This window comes from Micromys minutus (genome assembly GCF_963924665.1).
Source record: "Micromys minutus genome assembly, chromosome: 6".
Taxonomy (NCBI): Eukaryota; Metazoa; Chordata; class Mammalia; order Rodentia; family Muridae; genus Micromys; species Micromys minutus.
In genome coordinates this window covers 34,033,930-34,049,568 of record NC_137975.1, presented here as the reverse complement: position 1 = coordinate 34,049,568, position 15,639 = coordinate 34,033,930, and the positions used below count along the sequence as shown (strand labels likewise).

General features: G+C 38.8%; 1 pseudogene across 1 annotated transcript; it reads right to left on the bottom strand.

Moving 5' to 3' along the window:
- Positions 1–1,387: 1,387 nt before the first annotated feature.
- LOC308421836 (guanine nucleotide-binding protein G(I)/G(S)/G(T) subunit beta-1-like) lies at positions 1,388–2,382 on the bottom strand (annotated as a pseudogene). The gene has a single exon. The product of its transcript is annotated as a guanine nucleotide-binding protein G(I)/G(S)/G(T) subunit beta-1-like (transcript).
- Positions 2,383–15,639: the final 13,257 nt, after the last annotated feature.

Below are 15,639 nucleotides of genomic sequence, written 5' to 3'. Positions count from 1 at the left end.
TTGTTTTGTAAAGTGAAGAAAACAGTGACTGATCCCACTACAAGTGTGTAAAACCCTTGCTGCTTCTGATATGGGCAGAATAGCAACAGTAATGGACAAAGCCATTAATGTAACAGTAATGGTTACAACTTGAAGAGCTTATTTTTTAAAATAAAAAGAACATCTAAGGACTGAGTCCTATATGCACTTTAGAACATTTCTACAGCCTGCGATTCTAAGAGTAAACACACCCAATATGGCAAACAGTCAAATTGTTTCAAATTTAACTTAGAAAGTCTGAGATCATTATTTCCCAAACATTGATTTGTACATTGTTTTATACACAAATAACTGACTGACTATCCAAGCACAGGGCAGGAGGCTCTCTGGAGAAAAGTGTCTGACAGCAGGGGCCGGACGGCTAGTGTCACATGACTGCGAACGTCCCTCCAACCTCACAGGAAACCCAAGGAAAGAGCAGAAACTGGACAGTGACAGGGGAAGGGTGCTGGGAATAAGTTCACTGCTGAGCAGAGGGAAGGATTGTGATAAGCATTCGTGGCCATCGTAACATGTGCTTGGATACTTCACTTCTGAATTTTTTCTTCCACTATGCCGTGTTTGTGCAAAACAGTCACCTGAGACAAAAAAAACAATAACAACAACAGCAAAAAAAAAAAAAAAAAAAAAAAAAAAAAAAACAAAAACCCAAAAAACACCAAGCCAGGGACAAAAATGCATCATCGACAAGACAGAGACCTCCTTGGGCTGTTTCTCTTAACTACTGAACATAAAGGAATATGTTTAAGAAAGAAATGTGAATGCATCCAAAGCCTTGCTACAAATGACTTATATTAAGAAACAATTCCACATAACCAAAGTCTGCAAGTTGTTTTTCATGAATGCCACAGAACAAGATCACTGATTTAAATGGAAATGAACTAGTAAAAAAATCGAATGTCTGTCTCACAATCACACTCATGGTTACCTTCTGGTTAACATTTTTATTGTAGTATTTCCTTTTATATTTTGACCAAGACAAAACAAAACAAAAACCAAAAACAAAAAAACAAAAAACAAACAAAAAAACACACACACACACACACACACACACACACAAAAAAAAAAAAAAAAAAACAAAAAAACCAAAAAAACAAAGACAATGGCCCGGGGGAAAAACATTGCACAATTTGTTTTAGTTTACAGCACAGGGATTCTTCTCTTAATGGGAGGTGTGCTCTTGGTTTCAGCAATAAGTTAAGGAAAAAAGATCTTGCCCTTCTGAAGTTCTGAGGGGAGGTGTGGGTGTCCATGTTAGATTGGTTGGATAGGATATGCTATGACTGTAACGCTTCAAGGATAGAATGGTTTTCCAGTCCCCATGGCAGCCACCCACCTGCTACCGGCCTTAGTTCCAGATCTTGAGGAAGCTGTCCCAGGACCCTGTTGCCACAGCCATCCCATCATCAGTTACCCCCAAGCAGCTGACTTGGTTGTGGTGTCCAGCTAAGACATCTGCTCTGTCAGCTTTGAGTGCATCCCAGACATTACAGTTGAAGTCGTCATACCCAGTGAGGAGGAGGCGGCCACCCTTGGAGAAGGAAACAGATGTGATACCACAGATAATGTTGTCATGGGAGTAGATCTGCATGAAGGTCAGCCAGCCTGCATGTAGCATCGTCTGAGCCAGTGGCAAAGGCATTGCCGTTGGGAAAGAAACATACCGCATTGATGTCGGACTCGTGTCCTGTAAAGGTCTGCCGGCACATCCCTTCTCCGACATCCCAGAGCTTGACTGATGCATCACAAACACCAGAAACAAACAGTCTGGTGTCAGGAGCAAGAGACAGGCTCATGACATCTCCAGTATGTCCAGTAAACGTGGTTGTCTGCTGGCCGGTCTTGATGTCTCAAAGGGCACATGTGGTGTCTGCAGAACTGGTCATCCGGGAACCCGCAACAGGACAGACAACCTGTGTGTCCTGCCAGCTCACGAATCACACGCACATTCCCTTCACGAGTTTTCCGATTGTAAATGGAGCAGATGTTATTCAGGCCACCACAGGCCACGTAATTCCCAGAAGGAGTGTATGCACAGGTCATGACCCAATTGGAGCGCAGAGAGATGGCATGAACCTTGTTTGTGGTATAGCTGTCCCAGATGATGAGTTTTCCATCCTGAGAGGCGCTGACAGGGAGCCTTGAGTCTGTTCCCCAGTGCATGGCATAAATCTTTACCAGATGCCTCCTCAGTGTTCTCCTGGTTCGCATTTGGATTCTTCCCACTGGATCAATGTTGTTTGTGATCTGAGAAAGAGTCGCATCTGCACGTACTTTACGAGCATCTCTAATTTGGTTCTTCAGTTGCTCGGCCTCCTGCCGCAGCTGGTCAAGTTCACTCATCTGCTCGTCTCGGTCTCAGTGCTTTCCATGCGAGAATCCAAGCTCTCGCCCTCGCTCGGTCTAGTGCCCACGCCACCGCCTGGTCATCGCGCTCGCGGCCTGTGGGCAGGAGCTGGCGAGGCTGGTCGGGTCCCCGTGGTGGCTGTTCCAGTCCCAGCCCCGCTGCCCTCGCCACCCACGCCTTCCACAGCCGCTGTCGCCCGCTGCTACTGTTTTAAATGGCTATATCTGCCCAACTGAGTGTTCTAGATACTGAGACCATATGTGGTAAATACGAAGAACGATGCTGCTGCTTTCACAAAGTCTGGAAAACTATGATAATACCATACCTAAGAATCCCAGTTAAAAGGCCAAGAAAATGTTTTCAACAAAATCAGAAATTTTTTTTTTCTTAACCCAAGGAAGGTGACAACTATAACTCTACAAAAGCATATAGAGATCAAATAGAGTAGATCAGAAAAGAAAGCCAATTTAGCACATAGTTTCCAAACACTAAGTGTACAGAACAAAGAAATATATTGAAAAGAGGCAAAGTAAAATGACACTACCATATATAGGCAAAGCTATTCAAATTCCATCTGACTTCTCAGCAGAAGTGCCGAAAGAGAAGGGCCGCAGATTCTAAGGAACCATAGAAGTCAGCTGAGACTACTATACCCAGAAAAATTTAAATTCCTGTAGATGGAGAAAATACGATATTGAGTGGTAAAGCCAATTTAAAGAACATCTATCTACAAATCCAATACTACAGAAGGTACTCGATAGAAAACTGTAACATGAGAAGGTTAACTACACAAACGAAAACAGGTAATAAGAAATTTTACACTAACAAATTAAAAAAAAAAAAAAAAAAAAAAGGAAACAGATGCATACCACCAGCAGCAGCAGCAACAACAAAATAACAGAAAATCTCAGTCATTGGTCATTGGCTTCTCTCAGTATCAATGGTCTCAATTCCTATTAAAAAGACACAGGGAGAGGAAAAGCTGAGACCCAGACAACACAGGACTGGCAAGAACTGGGTGAGAACCGATTCTGACTACTCAGGGGGAAGAGAGATCTAAGCGGAGCACACAAAAAGTGTGCGCCTGCCCGTCTTGATCCAGGGATCCAGGAACCCGGTGGCATCGGGCCCTCTGTTCCCAGCTGGTGGCTTCCGGGGTACAAACAGGCACTCTGAACATCCGTCACCAGGAACAGAGGAGATCCAGGGAAACAGGCCAGGTACAAGGGAAAGGTGAGAACCAATCACTGACAACAAGATGGCAAGAGGAAAGCGAAGGAACTTACCCCAGGGAAACCAAGACAACCTGGCAATACTAGAATCCAGCTCTCCCATCACAACAAACGGCAGAATGTCAAACACTCCAGAAAAAGAAGACTCAGACGCGAAATCCTACCTCAAGATGATGATAGAGATCCTTAAACAAGAATGGGAGGAAAAGCATAAAGAATTAGAAGCTTTTAAAGAAGAAACAAGAAAAACACTCAAAGAACTAGAAGAAAACAGAACCAAAGAGATGAAGGAATGGAAGAAGGAATTTAAAACGTAAATAGACACAATAAAGAAAACACTAAAAGAGACAGCCCTAGAGGTAGAAATCCTAAAAAAGAAATCAGGAGTCACAGATGCAAGCATTTCCAATAGACTACAATAGATGGAAGAGAGAATCTCGGGGCTGAAGACAACATTGAAAACAGACAAAACAGTCAGAGAAGATGCAAAAAATGATAAAGATCCTAACCAAAAAAGTGCAGGAGATCCAGGACACAATCAGAAGACCAAACGTAAGAATAATAGGAATAGAAGAGGACAAATAATATCAACTAAGAGATACAGTAAATATCTTCAACAAAATCCTAGAAAAAAACTTCCCTACCCTTAAAAATGAGATGACCACGAGGATAAAAGAAGCCTACAGAACTCAAAGTAGGTTGAACCAAAAAAGAAATTCCTCCTGACACACAATAGTCAAAACACCAAGTGCCCAAAGCAAAGAAAGAATACTAAAAGCAGTAAGGGAAAAAGGTCATGTAACATAAAAAGGCAGACCAATCAGAATCACACCCGATTTCTCAACAGAGACTATGAAAGCTAGAAGAGCTTGGACAGACATCATGCAGACCCCGAGAGAGCACAAGTGCCAGCCCAAGCTGCTATACCCGGCAAAACTATCGGAGAGACAAAGATATTCCAAGACAAAACTAAATTCATACAATATATGACCACAAACCCAGCACTACAACGAATCATAGGTGGAAAACCCAATACAATAAGGGGAACCACCTCATAATAAAAACAAGAAAACTACTAAGCAAGAAAACCTAAAGTAGAAAGACACACAGGCCTATTCAAACTACCAAAGCAACAATAGCAGGAAACAGAAACCACTATTCCTTGATACCTATTAACATAAATGGACTCAACTCCCCAATAAAAAGATATAGGATATCAGACTGGATACATAACCAAAACCCTGCCTTTTGCTGCATACAGGAAACTTATCTCAGAGACAAAGACAGACACTATCTAAGAATAAAAGGTTGGGAAAAAAACCTTCTAAGCAAATGGTCCCAAAAAGTAAGCTGGAGTGGATATTCTAATATTGAATAAAGTAGATTTTCAACCAAAAGTTATCAAAAAAGATAAGGAAGGACACTTTTTACTCATTACAGGGGAAATCTGTCAGGAGGAATTCTCAATCCTTAACATATATGCTCCAAATACAAAAGCACCGATATTCATAAAAGAAACCCTACTAAAGCTCAAAAAATACATTTTACCCCACATAATAATAGTGGGAGACTTTAATACCGCACTCTCACCAATGGACAGATCATGGAAACAGAAACTGAACAAGGACACTGTAAAACTAACTGAGACTATGAACCAATTGGAATTAATAGATATCTATAGAACATATCATCCTAAAACTAAAGAATACACCTTTTTCTCAGCACCTCACAGCTCCTTCTCTAAAACTGACCACATAATTGGACAAAGAACGAGCCTCAATTGAAACAAGAAGATCAAAATACTCCCACTGCAACCTTTCAGATCACCATGGTCTAAGGCTGGTCTTTAATAACAAAAAAGACAACAAAAAGCCCATACACACATGGAAACTAAACAATGCTCTATTAAACGATAGCAGGGTAAAAGAAGAAATAAAGAAAGAAATTAGGGATTTTCTAGAATTCAATGAAAATGAAAACACTATATATCCAAACCTATGGGATGCAATGAAAGCAGTACTGAGAGGAAAACTCATAGCTCTGAGTGCTTCCAAAAAGAAACCGGAGAGAGCATACATTAGCATCTTGAGAGCACAATTAAAAGCTCTAGAATAAAAGGAAGGAGATACACCCAAGAGAAGTAGACGGCAAGAAATAATCAAACTGAGGGCAGAAATAGAACAAATAGAAACAAAAAGAACCATTGAAAGAATCAACAAAACCAAGAGCTGGTTCTTTGAGAAAAGCAACAAGATTGACAAACCTTTAGCCAGACTAACTAGAGGGCAACGAGAGAGTATCCAAATTAACAAAATCAGAAAGGAAAATGGAGACATAACAAGTGAACATGAGGAAATTCAAGAAATCATCAGATCCTACTACAAAAGCCTATACTCAACAAATCTGAAAAATTTGCAGGAAACTGATGAATTCCTAGACAGATACAAGATACCAAAGTTAAACCAAAAATAGGTAAACCATCTAAATAATCCCATAACACCTAAAGAAATAGAGCAAGAATCAAAAGCCTCCCAACAAAAAAAGCCCAGGTCCAGATGGGTTCAGTGCTGAATTTTATCAGATATTTATTGACAACATAATACCAATACTCTCCAAACTATTCCAAAAAATAGAATCAGAGGGAACCCTACCTAACTAATTTTTTGAGGCTATAATAACCCTCATTCCTAAACCACACAAAGACCCTACAAGGATGGAGAACTTCAGACCAACCTCACTTATGGTCATTGATGCAAAAATACTCAACAAAATCCTTGCAAACTGAATCCAAGAACACATCAAAATGATCATTCACTATGATCAAGTAGGCTTCATCCCTGGGGTGCAGGGATGGTTTAATATAAGGATATCCATCAATGTAATCCACCATATTAACAAACACAAAGAAAAAAACCACATGGCTATCTCACTAGATGCTAAGAAAGCATTTGACAAAACCAAACACCACTTCATGTTAAAAGTCTTGGAAAGAACAGGAATCTAAGGTCCAACCTAAACATAATAAAAGCAATATACAACAAATTAACAGCCAACATCAAACTTAACGGTGGGAAACTTGAAGCAATCCCACTAAAATCAGGGACTCGACAATTCTGCCCACTCTACCCCTACCTATTCAACATAGTATTGGAAGTCCTGGCGGGAACAATTAGACAGCAAAAGGAAATCAAAGGGATATAAATTGGAAAGGAAGGAGTAAAAACATCACTATTTGCAGATGACATGATAGTGTACTTAGGTGACCCCAAAAATTCCACCAGAGAACTCCTACAGCTGATAAACAAGTTCAGCAAAGTGGCTGAATATAAAATTAACTCAATCAAATCAGTAGCCTTCCTATATTCAAAAGACAAACACGTGGAGAAAGAAATTATGGAAAAGATACCCTTCACAATAGTTACAAAAACTATGAAATACCTTGGTGTGCTTCTAACTAAGCAAGTGAAAGACCTGTATGACAGGAACTTCAAACCTCTAAAGAAAGAAATTGAGGAAGATCTCACAAAATGGAAAGATCTCCCATGCTCATGGATTGGAAGGATCAACATCTTATAAATGGCCATCTTACCAAGAGCAATTCACAGATTGAATGCAATCCCCATCAAAATTTTAATGCAGTTCTTCATTGAGTTGGAAAGATTAATGTCCAATTTTATCTGGAATAACAAAATACCTATAATAGAGAAATCCATCCTCAACAACAAGAAAACATCTGCAGGAATCATTATCCCTGACCTCAAGCTATATTACAAGGCAATTGTGCTGAAAATTGCATGGTACTGGTACAGAAATAGGCATGTGGATCAATGGAATAGAATAGAAGATCCAGAAATGAGCCCTCACGTATATGATCACCTTATTTTTGACAAAGGAGCTGTAAACATGCAATGGAAAAAGGACAGCGTATTCAACAAATGGTGTTGGTCCAACTGGCACTCAGCATGTAGAAAAATGAAAATCGACCCTTTCGTATCTCCTTGTACAAAGCTCAAGTGTAAGTGGATCAAAGATCTTCACATTACACCCTGTACACTGAAACTATTAAAAGAGAAAGAAGGGAAAATCTTAGAACTCATAGGCACATGAGAAAATTTCCTGAACAGAACACCAGTGGCTCAAGCTCTATGTTCAAAGATTGACAAATGGGACTTAATGAGATTGTAAAGTTTCTGTAAGATTAAAGACACTGTCAAGAAAACAAAATGGCAGTCAACAGAGTGGGAAAAGATCTTTACCAACCCCACATGTGTTAGAGGCCTAATATCCAAAGTATACAAAGAACTCAAAAAGCTAGACAGCAGAGAATTAAACAACTCTATTAAAAAATGGGGTACAGACTTAAACAAAAAGTTCTTAATCAAGGATTATCGAATGGCTGAGAAACATCTAGGGAAGTGCTCAACATCCTTAGCCATCAGGGAAATGCAAATCAAAATAACCCTGAGATTCCACCTCAAACCAGTCAGATTGGCCAAGATCCAAAACTCAGATTACAACAGATGCTGGGGAATATTTTGAGAAAGAGGAACACTTCTCCACTGCTGGTGGGGTTGTAAACTGATAAAACTACTCTGGAAATCAGTCTGGCGGTTCCTCAGAAAAATAGACATAGTACTACCTGAAGACCCAGTTACTCCACTTCTGGGCATTTACCCTAGACATGCTCCAACACACAACAAAGATACATGCACCACAATGTTCATTGCAGCTCTACTTATAATAGCCAGAAGCTGGAAAGAACCCAGATGTTCTTCAGTAGATGAATGGATACAAAAATTGTGGTACATTTACACAATGGAGTAAGAGAAACTCAGCTAAGAGAAACAATGACTTATCGAAATTCTTAAGAAAATGGATGCATCTAGAGAATATCATTCTCAGTGTGATAACCCTGTCACAAAAGAACAGACATAATATGCAGTCACTGATTATGGGATACTAACTCCAGAAAGCTCTGAACAACCCAGAAACAACCCACATACTGTGTGAAGCTCAACAAAAATGAATATATTTTAATTAACATAGAACTGTGTCACATCCCCCTTTCCTCCCTACAGCCCCTCCTAGTCTCTCTCCTATCTCCTCAAATTAATAGCCTCTTTTCTGATATAATTTTTATATATATACATATGTCTATGTATATGTACCCACAAATACTTAATTACAACCTTAAAAATTGTATTTGAAAAAATAAATAAATAAAATAAAAAGACACAGGTTAACAGAATGGATGTCAAAGCAGGTTTCATTGTTCTGATACATATAAGAAACATACCTCAACTTCAAAGTCAGACATATTACTTCTGGGTAAACAGTTGAAAAGATATTCTCTCTATCCCACCCTCCAAAAAAAAAAAAAAAAAAAAAAAAAAAAAAAAGAACCTAGGAAGCAAGCTGATATAACCATTTTAATATAAAATAAAATAGATTTCAAACCAAACTAATCAAATGGTATGAGTAGGTATGCTACATATTCATCGAAGGGAAAAAAAAAGCCTACCAAGATGACATTTCAATTCTTAATATTTCTGCCCCCAAAATAAGGACACCATGTTTGAAAAACTAAACAACCCCTCCAAACCCATGACTGTAGTTTAAGTCACATATTGACCCTCATATACTGATTGATCATCGGAGATTTCAATATCCCACTCTTACCAATGGATAGATTATCTAGACAAAACTAAATGAACTGAGGAAGAAAAAAAAATAGCACCATCCACAATAATCTCAAATAATATAAAATCTCTTGGAATAACTCTAACCAGGCAAATAAAAAACTTGCATGATAAAAACTTCAAGTCCTTGAAGAATCATTTAATAAGGTGTCAGAAGATGGAAAGATCTCTCATGCTCATAGGTCAGTAGCATTAACATGGTAGAGATGGTCATCTTCCAAAACCAATGCACACATTCAGTGCAATCCCCATCAAAATCCCAACACAGTTCTTTAAGGACCTTAAGTGGACAATTTTCAGCTTTATATGTAAAAACAAACAAAAAAGAACCCCCCCAAGAAAACCAAAAAAAGAAAAAAATCCAGGATACCTGAAACAATCTTCAACAATAAAAGTACTGTTGGAGGTCAAACCATTCCTTATTTCAAGCTGTATGATACAGCTATAGTTGTTAAAATACACATGGCATTTGCATAAGAACAGATATATTGATCAATGAGAATAGAATAGAAGATACAGACATAAATCCACACACATATGGATACCTGATTGTTGATAATAAATGAGAAATTTATACTAGGGGAAAAACTTCAGGATCTTCAACAAATCATGCTGGCCAAATCAGAGGTCTGTAAGTAGAAGAATCCATATAGGTCGATACCTATTACCCTGCACAAAACTTAAGTCTAAGTATATTTAATACCTGAACATAAAATTAGATACACTGAATTTGATAGAAGAGAATGCAGGGAATATCCTTGAGCATATTGGCATAGGAGATGACTTCTGCACAGAACTCTGAAACTCAGGCAGTAAGATCAACAATTAATAATGGGACCTCATGAAAGTGAAAAGCTTCTGTAAGGCAAAGGACTCTGTCAGACAAAGTGGCAGCTTACACTGTGGGAAAAGATTTTTTTACCCATTCCACACCTCCTGATAGAGAACTAATGTTCAAAAAATATATAGAGAACTCTAGAAACTCTGTATCAACACAACAAAAACCAAAAAATAAGAAAACCGTAAATAATCCAATTTAAAAATGCAGTACAGTCTTAAACTTTGATTTCTCAATAGAGGAGTCTCAAATGTCTGAGAAACATTAAAAATTGTTCAACATCTTTAGCCATTAAGGAAATGCAAATCAAAACTGTAGATTGTCCTGAAGCTGTTAGTATTTTAATGTTAATTCCACTTCCCCAAGAAGGGCTGCCTAGTCACATAACTCCAACTGAACCTTCCCATTTTAATTAGTAAAAAAAAAAAACAAAACAACCCCCCCCAAAAAAAAACCAACCAACCAACCAACCAACCAACCAACCAAACAAACAAAAAAAAAAAAAAAAACAGTGATTGAGCGGGGTGAGGTAAATAGATAGGTAGGAAGAAGTTGGAGGAGGTCAGAGGAGGTCAGAGGATGAAGGGGAATGATTGTGGCAACATGCAGTTTTCCAAGGACCAGCTAGACCCAGGTGGGATTGATTGGTGTTATGAACATTAAGGATTTTAAAGGTGTAGTATCTCATATAAAAAGGCAGTTTGTAGGTTTGTCTATTTGATACAATCTTGTTGTGTAGAGGGTTTGTGGATTGAGAGTTGGATATATAAACCTGTATGAAAAGCTATCGGGCTGTAGAGTTGTGTTTGTGGGATTTCGGGGTACAGAAACACCCCAGGACAGAGGCAGAGAACAGGCATTAGTAAACTGCCAAAGGGAAGGAGTTGTACAAATAAGTTGGGCCGTGGTGGCAGCTCAGACTGGGTACCAGAGGTACTCACAGCTCCATATCAGGGTCGGGCTTGAGGAGTGAGACCTCAGGGCTGGAAAAGAGATAAGCATCTTTATTTGTTAATATTTGCTGCAACACAAAACTACCTTGAGAGTCCATCTTACACCTATCAATACAAGTGACAGCTCATGCTGGCGATGATGTGAAGTACAAGAACATGCCATTTCAGGTGGGAGTGCAAAGCTGTACAGCCACTTTGCAAACCAATATGATGATCTGTTAGAAAATTGGGAATTTTGATCTACCTCATTATCCAAATTTTAGCACTCTTGGGCATGTTCCCAGAGAATTCTCCATCTTACCACAAGGACACTAGCTCAACAACATTCATGTGGCTTTTTGTTAATAATAGCCAGAAACTGGAAACAACTAAGATGTTCCTTAATACAAGAAGGAATAAAGAAAATATGGTGCATTTAATCAATGAAATATTACTTCATTAAAAAATGAAATATTGCAGGCAAGTGAATAGGACTAGGAAAAATCATCCTGATGAGGTAACCCAGACCCAAAAAGATAAACATGGTATGTACTCATATATAAGTGGATACTGACTGGAAAGTAAAGTAAAGTAAACTATAGCTATTTTACAGTCCATAGAAAGACCAGGGATGGGTAGTAATGGGAGGGAGACAGAGTGGAGTTGGAGATTGCAAGGAGAAAGAATTAGGATTGGGGGTCAGTTAAGGGATGGTGTAGAAACCTAGTACTAGCAATGGGGAGTGGTGTATAAATGTATCCTGGCTTCAAAATGTGCTAGGGCAATGGTGGCACACAACTTGTAGGAGTAGCCGACCAATGTCTGATTTATCTAAGGCCTACTCCATGAGAACGAAGCCATACTTGACACTATTTGTCTACCCAAAAAGCAGAGACTAGGTAGCCTAGAGACATAGGTTAAAACCCAACACTACTTCCCGCCCCCAGCCAAAAAAAAAAAAAAACAAAAAACAAAAACGAAAACATTATTAAAATGACTCTTGATGATATTCTGCTATAGCATAAATTAGCAACTTCCACAGTCATCATTAAAGAGACTCTCCCAGATAGAACAAATTCGGATACCTACACCCAAGTGTAGGCATGGTTTGGGGGACCTGCAATCAGGAAATATTGTATGAGAAAATAATCTATTTTTTAAAAAGAAAGATAGAGTGGGAATTAAGGACAGGTAGTGCTGTTCAGTTGTTGTGTGCAGCACATAGCTCTCTCCAAGAGCCAGAATCCCTTGTAATCCCCATGTCTAGGTTTTGGTTATATATTCAGTATGCTGACCTCTGGATGGTTCTCTTGCCCTGTTCTGGGCTCCCAGGACTTTTAATCAGTGGGATATCAATGACTGTGAGCAACACAAGCAAAGCGTGAAGGGTTTTTAGAATGGCACATGCTTGCTTTTATTCTTCTGTGACCATGGAAGAGTGCCAGGCTAGCACACGGGGGACAGCATCACCTACCTGTCCCACATTTCTTGTCATTGCCATGAGCCAACAGGTCTTTTTCAAGCATAAGGGGAGCTCACCCCACCAAAATGAGAAGAACATTTCTGTGAAGCTGGGTTTAATGCACTGAAATGAAACATACCTTCTTAAGGTACCGTGGTTTAGAATAGTTGATTAAAAGAAAAAGAAAAGAAAAACAAAATAAAAGGAGTGATGCAGAGAGGAGCTGATGGATACCTATTTTAGGCAAAGTTATTTTCAGTTTCTTTGTCATTATTCTCAGGATTCAAATGCTATAAATAAAGAGATAATTTGGCCCAACTTTTGTCATGTGCTCATACATTGACTAGAAAATGGAACATTATTACCTTGTCATTTGCACTGTCTTCTATTTATGGAGGGTGTGCTGACTCCCTTTAAAAAAGAAACACGATTAATTTCGGTTTACAAAAAATAATTATAGAATCCTTTACTAAGTAACACTGAGTGTTTTATTTTAAAGTATTTTGTGATGTGTTGATGAATATGAAATGGAAGTTGCTTGAAGGGGGGAGAATTATTTCTTTTCCTGAGTTATCCTAGTTATGAATTCACTTACACATGTAAGAAGCACAGTTTGACTCACTCCTGTGCACAAGGCACTGTGCCAGGACATAGAGACCCCGAAATAATAAATGTATATTTTTTTCCTGTCCTCAAGAACATCACTGTGTATAGGCATTGACAATAAATCTTGCCAATGATTAGAATGATGCGGGTGTGGCTTCTGCCTCAGTCCAGGAACAGAGAGTGGCTTGCCTACAAAGACTAGAAAGAATGAGAGAAAGAGGAAAATTGGGGAGACTGTTTGTATGGGCTATAGCTAGACAGATGGAAACCAGGTAAGTTAAAAGGAGACGGAGACCAGATCACAATAAATTTTGGTCTGAATGAGAAGGGATTCAGACTGTGAGAAATGATAGAATAATACTGAGGGATTTAAAATAGAAGTGACATGCTTAATTTTACAGTAATGAAAAGGTAGCAAAAGTTACCACTCGGTTTACTGTTACAAGTTCTGTAGTATTAATTTATTCATACCTAGAGTGGTTTTTTTTTTTTACTTAAATATCTTAAACTTTATGAACATTCAACAATTTTTCAACTTTCTGTTCCTCAGCTCCTTTTTCCTTATGTAAGAAGATACCTAATGTACATGGAATCATAAGGGTATTTGTCCTTTGGTGACTGGATTATTTTACCATGCACAGCTAGTGAGAAAGAAGATTGCCTTCCTTTTGGGGGCTGAACATCATTCTACAGTATGTGTGCTACAGATTTTGCATCTTTCATGGGCTGATGGACATTTAGGCTGTATTTTTTTTACTGGTTCTTATGAAATGTACATCAGTGACTATGTCTGTACACATTATACAAAATTGAGCATGGCTGTACACATTGTACATCAGTGAACATGGCTGTACAAATAATTATACACCAGTGAACATGGCTGTACCACGTATGCATTGGCAAACATGGTTGTGCAAATTATACATCAGTGAACATGTATGTACAAATAATTATATATTGTGAATATAGATGTACAGAAAAATTATTTTAATAAAATGATTAGTATGGTGAGAGAGTAGATTGAAAGATTTATACCTAGATGTAAGTAACCAGGTGAGGTAGGTTCTGCATTCACATAGCACCATTTGTAGGAATGGATATCCTGGGATAGATTTGAAAGGAGGGAAGGCATTCAGAATTCTAAAACTTTTCAAAACCTAGTAATTCACTGTGCTGAGAGGGATATGAAGAAAAAGAAGAGATGCCATTAGCTTTGTCAGCTGAAAACAAATGAAGCCATTGGACACTGAAGAGTATGTCATCCTAGAGAAAGATTTGTAATGAGACTCTATGTCTCACCAAGGAAGCAAACACTGGAAACAAGGGACACCCATGGGAACTTAGTGTCCAAATGTCCACAAGGGACACTCACAGGAACTTCAGTGTCCAAATGTCCAGGCCTAACTGAAACACAGAAGAAAGCTTGTCATGAGAGCTGGAGGGATTGCGTGTATGTGTGTATGCGTGTGCATGTGTGCATGTGTGTGTGTGTGCGTGTGTGTGTGTGTGTGTGTGTGATCATGTGTGTATATTAATCGCAGAAGTAATGGAATGTCAATAGCTCTTCAGCCAACATTGGGATGTTGTACTCACCTTTCTTCTTCTGTGCTGGGATCTTGTCTGTTTAGAGCTTTTATGGATCAAACGGTTTTGGTGTAACACTATTATAGGATTTGTATGTGATTCCAAGGAAACTCAAGGTTCATGTGTGGTCCTGAAGCTTTTAAAAGTCAGCATATAGTATGGTTACCCTGAACCCATAAAACAAGAAATTTCACGCATAAATCTTACTGCTGTTAAAATCAATCATATGTGACCACTAGTGAATACTTAGTTTAAATGTAGTGCTTTGAGGAGTTGTTTAAAATATATTTGTTTTTAAGATTTATTTTTAATTACATGTTCCTGTGGTAGTTTGAATACGTTTGAGCTATAGGAAGTGGCTCTACTAGGAGGAGTGGCCTTGTTGGAGTAGGTACGGTCTTGTTGGGGGGAGGTGTGTCACCTTGAGGTCTCCTCTTATGCCCATACTAGAGTCTCCTCTTGGATGCCTTTGGATCAAGGAACTGTTAGCTCCTCTTCCTGTACAATGCCATGCTTCCCACCACTATGATAATGGACTGAACTTCTGAAAGTGTCAGCCAGTCCCAATTAAAAAAACCCTTTTTATGAGTTGCCTTGGTCACGGTCTTTCTTCATAGTAATGAAACCCTAACTAAGAGAGTATGTGTTTCTTTGTGGGTGTGTGCTTCTGGGTACAGGTGCCCAGGGAGTCCAGGATCTTCTGGAGTTGAGGTTATAGGTGATAATGAGCCACTGGACTTGGGTCTGGGGACTGATAATTCTCTGCAAGAGCAGTACATGCTACAATTTTGATTTTGTATCTTTTTTTCCTGTTTAATCTTAAATGCTGATTTGGTGTTATTGAACTTTTACATGGAAAGAAGTTCACATTTACAGAAAACATGCAAGAAAAACACTAAG